Here is a 12,763-nt window from a genome sequence, read left to right as displayed (position 1 = left end):
CGTGTCTTATATTGACCTTTTTTTTAAAAAAATTGTACCTTAAGTTCTGGGGTACATGTGCAGATATTGCAGGATTGTTGCATAGGTACACACATGCCATGATGACTTGCTGCCTCCATCCCCCTGTCACCTACATCAGGCATTTCTCCCAATGTTATCCCTTCCCAACCTCCCCACCCACTGCTGTCCTTCCCCTAGTCCCCCACCCTCCAACAGACCCCAGTGTGTGATGTTCCCCTCCCTGTATCCACATGTTCTCATTGTTCAACACCTGTCTATGAGTAAGAACATGCAGTGTTTGGTTTTCCGTTCATCAGTTTGCTGAGAATGATGGTTTCCAGATTCATCCATATCCCTACAAAGGACATGAATTCATCCTTTTTTATGGGTACATAGTATTCCATGATGTATATGTGCCACATTTCTTTATCCAGTCTATCATTGATGGGCATTTGGGTTGGTTCCAGGTCTTTGCTATTGTAAACAGTGCCACAATGAACATAAGTGTGCATGTGTCCTTATTACAGACCAACTTATAATCCTTTGGGTATATACCCAGTAATGGGATTGCTGGGTCAAATGGAATTTCTAGTTCTAGATCCTTGAGGAATTGCCACACTGTCTTCCACAATGGTTGAACTAATTTACACTCCCACCAACAGTGTGTTCTTTCTGTACATCCTCTGCAGCATCTGTTGTCTACAGATTTTTTAATGATCACCATTCTAACTTGTGTGAGATGGTGTCTCACTGTGGTTTTGATTTGCATTTCTCTAATGACCAGTGATGTTGAGCATTTTTTCATATGTTTCTTGGCCTCGTAAATGTCTTCTTTTGAAAAGTGTCTGTTCATATCCTTTGCCCACTTTTGAATGGGTTTGGTTTTTTTTCCTTGTAAATCTGCTTTAGTTCTTTGTAGATTTTGGATATTAGCCCTTTGTCAGATGGGTAGATTGCAAAAATTTTTTCCCATTGCGTTGATTGCTGGTCACTTTAATGATAGTTTCTTTTGCTGAGCAGAAGCACTTAAGTTTAATTAGATCCCATTTGTTTATTTTGGCTTTTGTTGTGATTGCTTTTTGTGTTTTAGTCGTGAAGTCCTTGCCTATGCTTATGATGGACCTATTTTTAATTGTCCTCAACAGACAAAATGTTCTCATGCATAGAATCTAAGGATGACATAGAAAAATCTGGTAAATTTAACAATGTTACATTTACATAGCAACTACATAATTTTTAGCTTCAAATTTCATTTAAAACTCTTAGTGCTGTTATATCCTTATAGATATAGGCAGATATTATTAATTTCACTTGACACATGATGAAACTAAGGCCCAGAAAGGGAATTGTCTGAAGTTACAAAGCTTATTAGTGACAGTCAGGGGACTGGACTCCACTCTTATATTGCTCAGCTCTGTTTTCTTTCTAGTGAATTCTGCTGCATCACTTGTATGTCTATGCTAGTTAGTTATCCCTTTTAATAAGAGACTATCAAGAAAGATATTTTGTACATTTAGGTATTTGTCTTTAATTTTGCCATTTAAGCAAGAGGAAAGTCAAAACTTGGGAAAGTTAACTAACGTTTTAGGCCAAGGTGCAACTTGCTGTCTTAGGACAGGAAGTTGCATTCTATACCAAGATACAAGGCTTGGCAATGAAACCTGGGAGTGTGTCTGGCATGGATGAAGACTCTGGCCCACCATGAGTAGTCAGCCTTGTGACAGCAGCGGGAAGGTAGGAATATGTGACCTGGAGGAAACTTTGTTCTTCCCAGCCCAGGGGAATAGAGGTAGAAGAAAGGTATCGGGGCAGAGAGGTAGTTGGAGGCTGTGAGAAGGCCCATTGTCATGACTTTTCAGCTCTGGGCTTCAAGCTGCAGAGAAGGAGGTGTTTTAGATAAGCTATGGTGGAGCCTAAGAGCAGAGCAAACACAGCTTGATTCCCATTTCATGCTATGAAAAGAATTCTCCTGCTGAGCTGAATTCCCCATACCAACCATATCAGAATAAATTTGTCAACACAATTAGACAGAAAGAGGCCTTAAATTTAGTTTTCCTGAGCATCTCCAAGTCCTCATTTAGAATACACCAACTTATTTCCATCTAAAAGCTAAGCACCTTGAATTGATCTACAGGCACACACCTGTACTGCCTCTTAGTGGGAGGTCTCAGAAATAACTCACTTGAAATGCAGATGGCTTACCACAGAGCCATCTAGCAATGGAAGAGGAAACCCCACGGTAGAGGCTGGGGCTGAACTGCTTGTGTCAGGGTGCCACACAGCGGTCATGGCAGAGACTCAAGGGTCTAAAATGCTGCTGAGAGTATTTCTTTGGAGGCAACCAGGGAGCGCATCGCCAGCCTGTGATCAACCCCAGAGAGAGACCAGATGACAATACACAGCCACAACCAGTGAGAACAGACAATGCCTCGGAGACCAGAAGAACCAGCAGATGACACAAGGAAGCAAAGTAAATCTGATCATTCTTCTGCCTTTCTCAAAATCATGGTGTTCCATAATCCTCTTCCTTCAGAAGGGAGAGTCGCTTAAACTAGAACATTACCTGAAGCAATTCTTTAAAACATTGCATTGGAGTAGGATTTTTAAATTTTTTTTCCAGGAACATGTGCACTTTATTGAACACAACTGTGGGAAAGTGTGTGAGGGTAAAAGGCTGATACAGGATCGGCTGGGGGCAGGGTGAGGAATGGAAGCTGGAGTACGTGGGAGACAGGTCACGGGCAGAGCCCCTGGCCGGGATGATTCCTCTGATTTACTGATAGGCTTGCAGAATCAGTATTGGGATGATGATCAGCAGAATGGTCGCGATGATACCCAAAATCAGGGCCCAGATGTTCAGGCACTTGGCGGTGGAGGCGTGGGCCTGGGCCCCGGTCAGGTCGCCAACCATCTTCCTGTTTTTAGACTTCACAGAGTAGGCGAACGCTATGAAGCCCAGGAAGCAGGAGTTCATGAAGAGGGTGTTGAACAGGGACCAGACCACGTGGTCGGGCACGGAGGTCTCGCTTCGGATGTGGATCACGGTGGATGTCAGGGGCGCACGGTTGTGGGGCGCCCCCAGCGCAGCCACCTCATGTTCCTCCTTCAGCATCTCATAGTTCAGGGGACGGCTGGTGCTGGCGGCAGTGAAGAAGGTTTGGACCGTGTGGTTCATGGTGTCCAGGGAAGACGGGCTGTGGTCGGGTAGCTGGGATGCTTCGGATTTTTTAATTTTTTAAAAATTCTTACAGCAGGACTGCAAATACAGTATAAAAACTGTACTCCCTTAGAACCATTTGTGACTAACTTGCTGAAATGATACATCTTAAGACCAAAATAAATCAGTGTAACATCTTTTCAAAAAACAAGAAAATTCTGCTCTATGACTACAATACAAATATGAAAATCAGGAATTAATACTGATAAATTGCTATCATTTTATCCTGAGCTCCATACCAACTTCACAAATTGTCACAATACTGTCTTGTATAGCAAAATGATGCAGTTCAGAAGTGCATGATGCGTGTCTTTATTTCCATCAGGAACACTTTCATGGCCTTGACATTTTTGAAGATCAAAGGCTACATTGTACAATATTCCTCCATTTAGAAACCTCAACTGATACTCCTTACAGTTAGATCTAGATTATTTACCTCTGGCAGGAAGATCCCAGAAGTGATGCTGTGTACTTCTCATCGCATCTGATCCAGTGGTGTGTGATTTTCAGTTTGTTTTATTACTGACAATATTCACTTTGATTACTCCATTAAAGACTGCCTTATCCATGGTAAGGTTATTATTTTTCATTTTTTAACTAACAGGCATTTTGTGAGGAGGTACTTTGAAACTATTTAAATATCCTGCTCTTTCCATACATTTAGTTTGATTATAAATTGACTCATATTTCCCTGTGTTTAATGGGTTATAATTCTTTCCTGTCCTAGTGTATTTTGATGCTCTGTGTGTTTTTGATATGCCCCCTTCATTCTTCAAGCACTTCCTTAGTTTTCTGGCAAATGGGTGCTCCAGGCTCTGATCTACCTTTCTCAATTCTACCTAAGGACTTCAGGACTGAATTCTTCAGGAGGGAAGAGAAGGGAAGAGGAAGAGCTGACAAAGTAAATTTCTATCCTCGTTACCTCCCTATCCAATGTATGAGACTTCAAAGGGCTTATCCTCTGCTATTATGAATGGTAGAGTAAGAAAACTTAAAACCTTGCTAAATCTATGTTACCAGGGAGAAGTGTTAGGACACCTGTGTTCACAGCTCATAGACTTGTCGGTTCCCTGGTGTTCATCCCTTTATAGTGCTTAGCAACAAATCTGTGAAATAGCAGTAACATGAATCTGTTTTAGGATCTTCAATAATGGGAGGAAGTGGGAAAATTTTAACACTATTCTAAAGTGAGTTCAGAGGTTGGGCACAAGAAAGAAGGTTCATTGGTAAAATAAGCCCAAATCGCTGGAGTCTGAGAAAATGTCAAAAAAAATGGAGAACACCAGGAGGCTGAGGCAGGAGAATTGCCTGAATCCAGGAGGCGGAGGTTGCGGTGAGCCGAGATCGCACCATTGCACTCCAGCCTGGGTAACAAGCGAAACTCCGTCTCAAAAAAAAAAAAAAAAAAAAAAAAAAAAAAAAAAAAAAAATGGAGAACACTAAAACCTGTCCAGGATTCAAAGGAGACCTGATGGCTTAAGAAGCAGAGGACAGTGCCACGCCAGCAGAACCTCACAGCTTCTCCCAGGGTTCACAGTGCTTCTAGAGATTAGGAACCAGGTGACAACACTAGCAGTTCTACACCCTCCAAGCAACCGCTTTTTCATAGAAAAATACAGTCTACGTATGATAAATTTTTAACAAGGTTTTTGCCGGGCGCGGTGGCTCATGCCTACAATCCCAGCACTTTAGGAAGCCCAGGCAGGTGGATCACGAGGTCAAGAGATAGAGACCATCCTGGTTAACATGGTGAAACCCCGTATCTACTAAAAATACAAAAATTAGCTGGCCATGGTGGTGCATGCCTGTAGTCTCAGCTACTCGGAAGGCTGAGGCAGGAGAACTGCCTGAACCCAGGAGGCAGAGGTTGCATTGAGCCGAGATCACACCACTGCACTATAGCCTGGGTAACAGAGCGAAACTCCGTCTCAAAAACAAACAAACAAAAAACAACAAAAACCCAATATTTTCTCTTTGGGAAATGGCATATTGAAAGATAGTCATTTCCTACGTTTTTACTTTTCTGATATGTTGGGTTTTTTATAAAATATGTATTTTTGTAATCAGAAAAACTACAGATGTAAAAAATAAAAATAGTTAAGTTATGAATAAGGTGCTAAGTGGTTTCTTTAAAATATCATGTTTAGTTGTTTTCTAAGACATAGTGTTACATTTAGTAAAATGTACACATCTTGAATATATAACTGGTTGGATTTTTACCTATGTGTACATTCCAGTAGCCCCCATTTGGATCAAGATAGAGAATATTTATGTCATACAAGACTGTTTTTTTGCACCCCTTCTTAGCCAATCCCCAACCAAGGTAACCATTATTCCAACTTGTATCACATAGGTTAGGTTCAGGAAGCAGGTTCCAGCTCTGCTTTGATCCTTAATGTTCAGTGACAATCTATACAACTCCCTCTTCTTCTGTTGTCTCAGGAAATGGACTAAAAGATCTTTATGAACACTTTCTGTTTTATTAGTCCACGAAAAATATGATAACTGGAGCATTTTCTCCAGGGATCGTTAGTAATTGAGCAGAAAGAATTATCTCCCAACTTCCATACCTGACTCTGTCTACTGAGCCATAGGGCTTTTGTGAAAATTAGTTCCTGAAGCTGAATCAAATAGTTAACTCAAATGAGAAGGTGATGCTTAATTTTGAAATATTAGGTTAATGCTTCATTCATTCATTTATTCTACCAAAACTTTCTATTTATGACTTGCCCAACATTTGTTTGGGAGGAAAAGGGCTTCTCTGGGGAAGTAGTGATAATCACAGCAGTGCCTGCTCCTCGGTTTAGTGGAAGAATGTAAACACAGGTCCAGATGTCTGTAACGGAGGAAAGAAACTATCAAGGTCACAAGAGAGAGACAGATACAGTTCCAAGAGGGGAGAAAACTCCCTTTCAGCAGGAACGGCAACTCAGGTTTCATGGAAAGGAAAGGCAGTGTGACTGAAGAGCTAGACCTTGAATGATAAGCAGTAGCTGGATGCAGAGAAATGGAGTTTATTCAAAAATGTGCTCTTCTTTCATAAGGGTGACATGCTTCAACTACAGGGCTTACACAGGGAATTCTTTCTTCCAGCAAGATTAATGGTTTTGTACTGAGGTCCCAACAGATTCTACCTGATTTATACCTGCCAGTCTGAAGGCCATGATTAGGGAGAATTTTTGTGTAACAGATTGACATCAGTGAATCTTTCATATGTCAGATGAAGAAATTAAGACATATAGAGAAGATTTCATGTTCACAGGGCCGCTGTATATTAGTGATTGTGCTCACAACCCTCAAGGCTGTTCTGTGTATACCTGAAGGGCTCCAAAGTTTTCTGGTTGGGCTGAACAGTTAGATGCCTGATCCAATGCCACAGGATTTTCTTTTCTGGAGAAAAATAGTACATTATAAATGTTGTCTTTTGCTTGTATTGCTGGTGTGAGTGCTTCTTTATTGATTTGACATTTGTATTATTGACTCTAAAAACACTGAATGGCCCGAGACCTCACTTCACTGATTTCTCTGTCGAAAAGCATATCCAGAGATCTTCAGATTTGAGCTCTCTCGGGGTGCTCCTCTGCGCTGTCACTGTACATGAAAAAATCTTTTCACGAAGGAAGCGAACCAGGATCCACATGCCTGGACTCTCAAAAGAAAGTTGGGAAAGGGAAAGTCACAGTTATTGATTTTCTTATAGCCATTTATTCATTTTTAATAATATATTTTAAAATGTTTTACCCACAATTTGAATTACCTTATCATAACATTTTATTGAATATCATATTTTTCCTACCAGAAAAAAATTGCACACGGTGGCTCACTCCTGTAATCCCAGCATTTTGGGAGGCCGAGGTGGGCGGATCACAAGGTTAGGAGTTCGAGACCAGCCTGATCAACATAGTGAAACCCCATTTCTATTAAAAGTGGAAAAATTAACCAGGTGTGGTGGCTTATGCCTATAATCCCAGCTACTCAGGAGGCTGAGGCAGGATAATCACTTGAACCCGGGAAATGGAGGTTGCAGTGAGCCAAGATCACACCACTGCACTCCAGCCTGAGTGGCAGAGCAAGACTCCGTCTCAAAAAAAATTTCTTTTGAATAAACATATATTAAGCTCCATTTATGTGCTAGGAGCTGATATTCTATGAAAATGCAGAAGAAAGAACATCATAGTTTCTCAGCATCATGTATCGTAATTCACAACAGTCTCTACGTACAAGTACTTTTCTAGGTGCTGGGGAGGGAGACGGGGCCTCAGAGGTGATCTCCTACAACTCTCCGTTTTTTCAATGTCGAAATTACAGTTCAGAGATATTATGTAATTTAATCAAGGTCACGTGGCTAATACATTTCACAACTAGGACATGACTTTCTTTCCTAGATTAGTAGGCTTTCCATGACGAAAAAAATGTTCTTTTCATAGGAATAAAAGCAAATCTGGCCAATGTTTTCCTGAATTTGACATATTTTGGTAGGCTATGAACTGTTGGCTGAGGAACTTGAATAATCTCTTCTCAATAAAACAGTATAGATTGCACGGGAACCATCATGTTTTTCTTACCAAAGTGTGTTCAAGAGTCAGTTTGCACAGTTTGGAGTGGGAAAGTCATATAACCAGGAGAGAGTACATATTGTCGAGGAAAAGACATTTTGCTGTAGGATTTATTTTGTGAGAATTTATTTATAACAAATAAAATCTAAAAGGACCAGAATACGATTTGTTCTAAAAGGGACAGTTGCTATCCATAGCATTGCAGTGACTGACCAAGCTACCTGTGTAACTAGAGTCAGAAATCATTTCAGGCTAGCAAGTCTATTATTTTCTTATCCTAGCCTCCATCAGTTGAAATGTGACTGCTGCTGTTATTCATGCTCCCTTTACCTCTACTTTCTCCAGTTTGGATCTAATTTGAACAAAAACAGACAGCCCTCCTTTTTCATACACAAGGCTACATAGGCACAGAACCACAGATTACTTTTTTTTAAACTGTGGGTTCAATGTCATTTATTCATTAGCTCATTATTAGATGCATTTAGCAAACTCTTATTGAGCGTCCACAAAGTGGTAAGGTATTAGATTAAGCATTGGGAAAAAGAGGGTGGAAAAGACATTGTCCTCAGTTAAAGAGACAAGTAAGCATGCTATTTCCAGCATCCTATATAACAAACCACCACAAGGATAATCTCAGAATGTTGGAGCATTTAAGAGGTGCCTCCGACCTAGACCTGAAAATCAGGGAAACAATTTACCTATTATTCTGATTATACAACATGACTACAAGGTAGCTGGGATTTTTTCCCTCATTGTCTCTTTCACTTCAGAAAGTTCAAGTGATCTCTTCACTCATTCATTCAACAAACATTCAGCTATGCAACATAGTACCTGTTAAGTGTATGAGGTGCAGTCCTTGACATAGGTGATACAGTAATAAAAACAAAAGATGAAATCCCCGTGGTCAGAAAATTTACATTTCAGTGGGAGAAGAAAGATATAAACAAAAACATGGAACATGTTGGTTGTTAGTTAGTGCTCAAGAGAAAACTAAATCACATTATGACATACAGAGAAAGTGATTGAGCATCCACAAGGTGGTAGGGTATTAGAAGGGTGAAGGCTGCTATTTTACAGATACTAGTCAAGGAAAGCCTTTCCAGTAAGATGACATTTAAACTGAGGCCTGAGTGAAATGAGGAACCGAGTCATTAGGAATAGCATTCTAGTTAGAGGGAGCAGCAAGTGCTATGACCCCAAATATGCTGGAGAACAGCAAAGTGGTCATTATAGCTAAAGTAAAGAAGAAATTGGGAAGTGAATCATGCCAGGCTATATGATCAGAAGCCCTGGACATTGTAAGCAGAGGAATGGATTGTTTCTTTCATTTCTGTCTCAAAAGTCTATTCTGGTTGTTGCATGTAGATAATAACTAATAGGCAAGGGAAGGCAGGGTTTTTGTTCAGAAAGCCATTTAATAGATAGGGTCTATGGAAGATTCAGACCTTGGACCAGGGTAGCAGGGTGGAGGAGCTGGGAAGTGACTTGATTCTGGATATAGTCTGATAATGAAGTCCATAGGATTCGCTAATGGCTTAACTAAGATTTATGGAATCAGGAAAGGGGTCAAAGTAGGTGCTGGAATTACAATGGTGAACAAAACAGACAGGGGCCTGACCTCAGGGAGTGTATCTACTGGTGGAATAGGCAGCCAATAAACAAATAAATGTGACTACAATTTTGTGAAGAGTACTGAAAAGGAGATAGCAGAGGCTATTGCTGCAAAAATAACAAGGGATGCCTGCTTACAGTAGAGTAGCCAGGTGCAGCGTCTCTGAGAAAGAGGTATTTAAGCTGATCCCTGAAGAACCAGAAGGCACCTGCCATGCTAAGATGCAGGGGTTTGGTGATCAGCTGGAGGCTCCAGCAAACATAATAGCCTGGAGGTCTCAGGGCCAAAAAGAAGTCAGGAATTAAACCAGTTTGCCCAGTCTTATCTGTTGTGTTCAACACTTACCTGCTCCAACACAACGGTTTTCAAGATGTGATCTGTGTACCCCAGAGTTCCCTGAGGCCTTTTAAGGGTGGTCTACAAGGTCAAAACTCTTTTCATGCTAATACTGAGACGTTATATTCACTTTTCCTACACATTCTTTCATGAGTATACAGTGTTTTTCAAAGGGTACCAGGCATATAATATCACAAGAGAATTTTTTTTTTTTTTTTTTTTTTGAGACAGAGTTTTGCTCCTGTTGCTCAGGCTGGAGTGCAATGGTGCAACTCGGCTTACTGCAACCTCCGCCTCCCAGGTTCAAGCAATTCTTTTGTCTCAGCCTCCCAAGTATCTGGGATTATAGGCACATGCCACCACACTCGGCTAATTTTCGTGTGTTTGGTAGAGACGAGGTTTCATCATATTGGTCAGGCTGGTATCGAGCTTCTGACCTCAGGTGATCTACCCACCCTGGCCTCCCAAAGTGCAGGATTACAGGTGTGAGCCACAGTGCCCAGCCTTTTTTTTTTTTTTTCTGAGATGGACAGGGTCTCACTCTGTCACCCAGGTTAGAGTGCAGTGGCACAATCATAGCTCACTGCAGCCTTGAACTCCTAGGCTCAAGTGATCCTCGTGCCTCAGCTACCCAAGCAGCTGGGACTACAGGTACATGTCACCATGCCTGACTAATTTTTTTTTTTTAGAGAGATGGGTGTCTCCCTATGTTGCCTAGGATGGTCTTGAAATCCTGGCTTTAAGCCATCCTCCCGCCTTGACCTCCCAAAGTGATCACAAAAGATTGAATGCAAAGCAAATATGAAAATCCAGCCACTGTCTTTAAGCCAGCTTTGAAAGAGATATTGACATATGTAAAACAATGTCACTCTTCTCACCAAATTATTTTTATTTTGTGGAAAAATCATTTTTTATAACATGTCATTTGTGTTAAGAAAGAGGGTTATTAATGTTATTTTTAAACAAACAAATATTTTTAATTGCTCAGTAATGAGTAAGGTAAATATGAATGAATATAGTCCACAAAAATGGAGGTTCTTCGGGTCCTCCATAATTTCTAAGTGTGCAAACATGTTAAGACCACAAATTTGAGAACTGATACTCTAGTACTAATGTTAAAGCTCACTCAAATTTTGTACTTTGTCTCTAGATATAAAATACCCTTTAACACTCAAAACTTTCTGTAACACACAGTTGAAAGAATTACTAGCATTTATTGAGTGTTTGCTGCATTCTAGGCATGTCCTAAGTGTTCCACATATTTTAACTAATTTAATCCTCTCAAACAAGCCATAAATTGGGTAATTTTATTATATCCATTTTGTAAGGGAGCAACCAAGGAACAGAGACATGAAAACTTGTCGCAGGTCACACAACTAGTAAGTAATGGAACCAAGATTTGAACCCAAGCAGTTTTGCTCTTTAGAAAACATTTCTATCCATCAGCAGTAATTTAATACGTATGAAGAAATAAATGAAGATTTAGTTCTAATGCTATGTAAACCTCCCTTGCAGGGGATTATAGTAGCTCCACCTGTCTGGTGGATCCAGGTCAGGCAGAGTGGTGGCCTGAAATATAGTGCGGTAAGAAGCACCAAGGGCAGGCATGAACGCTGGCTAGGAAGCAGTGAACATCGAGCCATGGAAACTCAACTCTGCTATGTCCCACAGGCAAGTATGAATCCGGGTGAGAGTCAATGCCACAAAATCCAAAGCCATGTGGGTGATCCTTTGAGTAGAGAAAGAGCAAGGGCAGGAGTGCAGTTCAGGCTTCTGCACCAACCCAGCGAGACCTCAGTCATCTAAGCTCTCTGCCCCTCTGATTCTCAAAGGAGGACCATAAGAACCATATGCCATGGAATCATAGCTATAGGTGGGAAATATTTCCCACCCCACTTGATGAAGATCACTGAATTAGAAGTTTCCAGAAAAACAATAGGAAAAGGGCTGGAATGCTTAAGACTTGTTTTGATTTATTGAAGAATTCATAGGATCCCTCATAGGTATCCTAAGTGGATCACCTGGTTTAATAGCATCAGGTTATGGAAAACATCCACATCAGACTATATTTTTCAATACAAGTTGAGTACCCCTAATCCAAAATGCCTGAGACCAGAAGTGTTTGGATTTCAAATTTTTGGATTAGGGATGCTCAACCTGTAATGTACATAGTGAACTAAATAATCACACATGGTTTGCAGATTTTAGCTTGAAGAATCTTTTAAGTGACACAAAAATTCCTAAATGCAAATTTGTTAGAATCAGGCATAAAGACCAGAATCAATAGAGAATAAGAATCTAATTATATTCTACTGAGCATAAATATCATTTATAACAGACATTTGAAAATGTCATTTAAAGTTTTTCTGCTTAGTAGAATGAGATACAACTTTCAGTGTAATGCAATTGTAAGACAAAAGGGAAATGTTTGCATATGAGAACTCAGCCTGATTTGTCACAAACTATATACCCTCTTTGCCTCTCCCCTTCACTAAGATGATCATAGCCTCACCAGAGTGTGTATTATGATAGATGAGAAGAAACTCAGAGAAGCCCATTTGGTTTACATTGGAAAGAGATAATATAAAATAGACACACTCCTTAAGAGCTATCTTCAAAGCCCCATTTACGTCCCTCCCATACCATTCCCATCCCTACCTATAAAGATAAACACCACCTTAATAGTCTTACCATATACTTTTTCCTAAAAATAAATTGTTTAGTTTTGCATATTTTGAACGTAGGTAAGTGAAGTCAAATTGTATGTGCTCTTATGCAATGTGCTTTGTACATTGTACTCTCAGCTTCTGAGATTCATCCACGTAGGTGGAGTTTATTCCTTTTCTCTATTGTGCAGAATTCTACTATTGGCCTCATTCACGTTTTCTTTGTTCATTCTCCTTTTGACTGACAATTGAGATGTTTCAGTTTTTTTCTCCATGCACAGTGCTTCTGTAAACTACCTTGTTCACGAATCTTTGTGCATGTCCCTGTGAGTCACTTGAGAACATACGTCTAGGACCAGATTTGCAGAGATGCGGG

At 40.4% G+C, this 12,763-nt stretch overlaps 1 pseudogene; it reads right to left on the bottom strand.

Annotated features, from left to right (window-relative positions):
* Positions 1 to 2,666: 2,666 nt before the first annotated feature.
* Positions 2,667 to 3,191, bottom strand: LOC118147795 (interferon-induced transmembrane protein 3 pseudogene; annotated as a pseudogene).
* Between the last annotated feature and the right edge of the window lie 9,572 nt (positions 3,192 to 12,763).

The sequence above is a fragment of the Callithrix jacchus genome, chromosome 15, assembly GCF_049354715.1.
Source record: "Callithrix jacchus isolate 240 chromosome 15, calJac240_pri, whole genome shotgun sequence".
NCBI lineage: Eukaryota > Metazoa > Chordata > Mammalia > Primates > Cebidae > Callithrix > Callithrix jacchus.
This window is presented reverse-complemented; position numbering and strand designations above follow the sequence as displayed.